Raw genomic sequence first — 5,318 nt, 5'->3', positions numbered from 1 at the left:
CTAGGTAACGGGTGAAGATCATATCGGATCATGCAAAAATCCTTTTTTGAGAGCATATATAATTTCTAATAACCCCTATTTGGCTCAGACTTCACATAAGCAGAGCTTTTGAGTAAAGGGTGAAAGGGTGTGTAGTGACCTTGAACCTATTTTCAGTGAAAAGAAACTGTGAAGGTCATATCAGAATTATATTTTTAAAAATCCTTGTCCGGAGTATATCTTCTCTCCCTTTGCTCCATTCAGCCTCATACTTTACCCACATGATGCCTTTGTTCAAAATATATGCAATGACCTCGAATGATATTTGTAGATGAAGAGTCAAGGTCATACCAGATCACACAAAAATCCATATTTTAAGAGCATAGATATACTCTCCTTTTAGCCCCTATTTGGCTAATATTTTACCTTTACAGAGTTTATTGGTTAATGGCGTGCAGTGACCTTGAACCAAGTCTGTCAATGTGAAGGTCATAGCAGATCTTTTTAAAATTAGTTTTAAATAGTAGATTATTTTCCAAATATGCTTAATCTTGGTCAGATTGAACAAAAATGCATGTATGTTAGGGGGAATGAAATTGAATTAAAAGTTCTATGCCAGCTGGAAAAATTTCAAGTTATAGGTCAAGGTCAAAGCAGAATTCTCTGAAATAACATTAGCGGGGCCCTTTGAAATGTTCACCATTTCAATGTTGTCTGGTTCATAGTAATTTTACATAGAAAATATTCACAGAAGTACAGTAAAGTAAACTTAACATCGATAAGTTTCTGACAATTAATGACGCAACGAGCACACAGTACGAAAGGTCAACCTTTTGAAAAGCAGTGAAGAGGAAAAGTTGCTCAGAATTATGTTTTAAACAAAATTGATTTTTTATATAAATTTTAATTTTGCATTCTGGGTTAAGAAAAAAGATGTTAGTTCAAGGTAAAGTAAACTTGTACCTAAAATGAAGTCAAATTTGTTAAGTCGTACTTAAACACATTGGGTTTTTTTGTTAAGTCGTTCTTGAAATGGTTAAGGGTTTTTGGTTAAGTCGTACTTAAAAACATTCGGATCATGTTAAGTTGTACCAAGAATCATTCGATTTTTTTTTATCTTTTTGTACTTAGGTTTCTTTGTTACTAGATTAAGAACTCTGCTTCTTAGACGTACTTCTAGCGTTGCTTTCGACATTAGCGGAAAACCCACTCGTTGCTTTGCAACGAGCTTTGCTCTAGTTATTTTTTTTTTCCCGCAAATTTTGTGCACGAGATTTCTCGAACATTTTTTGTCTGATTGCTATGAAACTTTCAGGGTATGTAGATGATATTAATATCTCTAGACGTTTTTTTCTAATTTTTAAAATTCACTTCCGGTTATGAGTTATTGCCCTTTAATTGAAAATTGGGGGGTCTTTTGTCCAGAGTTGATCTCGGGAACTACAGATGATAGATGCATGAAATTTGGCGAAATTGTCGGTAACATTTTATAATTTTGCTGGCATGAAAATTTTGGTAATTTCTTTGTTAGTTTTTGAGCTATTTGTCGCCAAAGTTTAAGATTTTTTCGGGGCTGAAATTTTGTTGCTTTTTGTATTATAACCTTTAAACTAAAAATATTTTGTTAATACATATAGAACAAAAGTTGTTTAGAATAACAAGAGCTTTCATTTAAAATTAAGAAAAAAGGGCTGGCCCCTATAATTAGGGGTCAGCAGCTCATACACGTATTTTTCTGATAGCAAAAATCGTTATCATTTTATGAAAAAAAAATAATTTAGTTATTGTTAATATATTAAATAATGTCATTTGGTATCAAATTAAACAAGTTCTGACCTATATTTTTTTCAAATTTCATAAAACAAATATGTGAGAATCGTACATGAACGAGTTAATATGTCTACATAGACACACAAGCGAACAAATGCCACATTAAGGCCCAGGCATTTACTGCATTACGTTGTGTTGCGTCTTAGATAAATTGTTGTGATTCAATTTCATTTTTTTCATCTATATCATTTATGAATTCAATGAACACACATTATTTAAACGTTCTATGTGCAACTATTTGTCGGGGCGCCCCTGTTTGTGACCCCCGCGCGCGCGCGCCGAATGTAAACAGTAACGAACGGCATTGTAGAAAAGAGAGAGCCGTAATGCAGAAGAGAAGTTGTGTATTCTTTCGGTGTACACATGCATTTTCAATTTGCTGTGAAACATATGAACATGCACAGGGAACAATACTACATATTTGTTTAAGGAGGATATTTTTCTCGTGTGAATCGTTTACGAGGAAATTCTGACAGCCACACTTCTGTCGACGATCAGCCGTTGATAATCTACGAGTAATAAAGGAGAAAAGATGGACATTAAAGTGTGTGATTTATGTGGATGTTACTGAAGAAGGTGAGGCTTTTACTCCTTTTAAAGTTTCTTGTTAACTGGTTAAAATTTAGTATATAGTATAGATGTACATGTAAGTACGTGCACACTGTTAGATGTTTTTGTTATGGTGTGGGTGTTTGTTTACTAACGTGTAATTTTTACATGTTTCATGGGTGTTTAGACTCGCTCGAGGTTCATGGGGGACTGGAAAGGGTAACTGAATTTATCTATTTAAAAAAATAACAGATTGTGAATTTTCAACTCAAAATTCAAAGCAGGGTCTAATTAGAAACATATCATATATTCTTGTGCAGAGGTCTCCAAATGTAGTCATGAATACCCTGTAGACATAACTTCAAGTAAATAAAATTGTATACTTCAGACTTCAGAGTTAAAACATGACTTTGATATCTTTATGATGCCGATCATTGATAGCTCAGTTGGTAGAGCACCTGACTAGAGATTCAGGGGGCCAGGTTCGAATCCCACTTTGTTCCGTCGTTATTTCTCCCATCTTTTACATATACATGTATATCAGATATATGACAGATGATTAAGGTCATCACATGTTTTGCAAGATGCAATAAGTGTTAAAAACCTTTACTTTACAACAGAATACATTTAAGTGAATATTTATGTTTCTTGTTATTATTTGGTGTGGTTTTCTTGACAGTGTCGCATAAACAATTTACCCGCTCCTAAAACACAAACTTTCTTTTTGTGGATTCAGCTTACCGCTGATTGGCTGCTGTTGCAGCAGACAAATAAGATATGCACGCACAAAACACAATGAACTTATCAGAGAATGAGTTGAGTTTATTTAAACTGTTGGAATTTGGGTATTTTTTTTTTAAATGTATACTTGTGACAAAACATATATGTGGTACATACAGCTGTAGCTTTATGAAGAAAATTTTGGTTAGACCATATATACCTATCATGCAAGTAAATGATATTTACAAAAAACTTGCAATTTATGGCGCACGAAATATACGCTAGTTTTATAAAGATTGACATACATTTAATGTACCACATTCTTTGAAAAATAATCTATTAAAAATTCTTCATTAAGTTTACTCATACATGTTTTATGCTTATTACACGTAGTATTGTTTTTAAAACATGTAATTTATAAGAAAATAAACAAAAACCCTCGCTAAATTTATTTGCAAACAAAATATACACAGTAGAATTGATAAAAAATGGTATACCAGAAGCTAATACCAGTACCAGTACTTTGACGCTGTTCGGTGGGTAATATTCGTTTGTAATTTACGAATTGAAATATTGACTGTTGCACTACAAGTATGGTAATAAACTCTCTCTCTCTCACTCTCTCTCTTTCTCAATTTGATAAGTGTTTATACCTATGAAAATTTTTTAATATTATATTATGACTTGATATGCAAATTTTTGATCTTGTACTGCCTAAATGTTATGTCATGTATTGGGATATGTCATACTTATTACACTGCATGGTCAGTGTATTTTTTACAGAAATACTATGCATATGTTAATGTAAACACAGCTATTACTAGTACATGTATGTAAACACAGCTAATTATTTTTTTTATTTATTTCAGCTCAAAACAGACTCTTGTTACCACATGGCTTTTACCGGTACCTGTTGATTCTTGTGGGTCAGCTCCTGAGATTAACCTGTCACCTCTATCCACATGCATATTCCTTGTGTTCTACAGACTATTTACCGGTAATTCAAATTAAATCCGATAATGCATGAACAATAATGGAACTTGAAGAAAGCATCATGCCATGTTGTGGTTTGTGTTTGATAAGAAATTATGAAAACAAAATTAAGGCTGTTTAAAGAAATTCATAATTGCTGTGAAAATTTGTTTTTCAATAAAAGTATACAATTATGTTTCCTTTATTTTTTATTTCATAAAGATATTTAGATGTGTTTACATAATTGAACCCCCCCCCTCTATTTAATTGTCTGCATTAAGATTACATGTAGGATATGTAAATGTACATTTGACTTTGAAATAACATCTGCTATGATAATTACTTTTGAAATGAACAAGAAACAACCTATTTCTACCTTTCTAAGGTATATATGCATAAAAAAGTAGAAAAACATTTCAAATTTGAACATTTTTCATTGAAATCAACTCTGTCTCCAGCTACCTGGGTGTGTTTGAATTTAATTCTAATTTAAGGCAGATGTCTAACTTGTAGGTTGTAACTTACTGTTTTAGCATGGTTAGAAGAAGACTAGAAATCAGAATAGATTAGATATTCACTAAATATGATTGTTAGCTTACTTTTTTCATGAAAACAAGAAATCACAAGCAGGACAGCTGTCTATTTGTTAATTAAAATGGTACAAATCATACAATAAACAAATAAAGATCACATTTTAGAATCATTGATGATTGTTTTCAAATATGTGTGAGAAATGACTCAAGGAAATTGCCACATGTTTCATAAAATTAGGTAAAACATTTCAAACCATGACTTTTTATGAAAATCAAAAGATTGGGGGGTGGGGGGTATACATGTAAGGGTATTTCTAAGTGATGTGAAGCTTTTATCATGATTATATCATGTAGGCATATGTTGTATTGAATAAGGTTTCTTTTTAAAGGTGGTTGAACAAAAGTTGACCTCTAAAAGGTCAGATAAAGATGTTTTACTATGGAGAACCCTGTAAATCTGTGTTTACTAAAGGAAATTGGAAATGGTGGGTTCACTTAAATGGCCATATTTTTATTAAACCTCAATGGAATTGGCAATATGTGGTATTCTTTTTCTCAGAATTGCATTAGCTTTCTTATTCTAAGACAAACCGTCTTTTCATAAAAATGTTAGTGTACTAAGTTAAAGATACAAGGAACAGTTTCGGATAAAGTACCGTCAATATTTTTGTAAAATTGAGAGTGACTGTACTTGAAGGTTTATCATTGTTGCGTAGATTCATGAAATGAATTTTA

At 32.1% G+C, this 5,318-nt stretch overlaps 1 long non-coding RNA gene across 1 annotated transcript; it reads left to right on the top strand.

The window, feature by feature from the left end:
- The first annotated feature begins 1,845 nt into the window (after window positions 1–1,845).
- On the top strand, window positions 1,846–4,244 carry LOC128159999 (uncharacterized). The gene is made up of 2 exons (XR_008240224.1): window positions 1,846–2,385; window positions 3,948–4,244. It is a non-coding gene; the product is annotated as an uncharacterized LOC128159999 (long non-coding RNA).
- The last annotated feature ends 1,074 nt before the right edge of the window (window positions 4,245–5,318 follow it).

The sequence above is a fragment of the Crassostrea angulata genome, chromosome 8, assembly GCF_025612915.1.
Source record: "Crassostrea angulata isolate pt1a10 chromosome 8, ASM2561291v2, whole genome shotgun sequence".
NCBI classification, from domain to species: Eukaryota; Metazoa; Mollusca; class Bivalvia; order Ostreida; family Ostreidae; genus Magallana; species Magallana angulata.
Note: the sequence above shows the minus strand (reverse complement) of the source record. Positions and strands in the feature narration are given on the sequence as shown.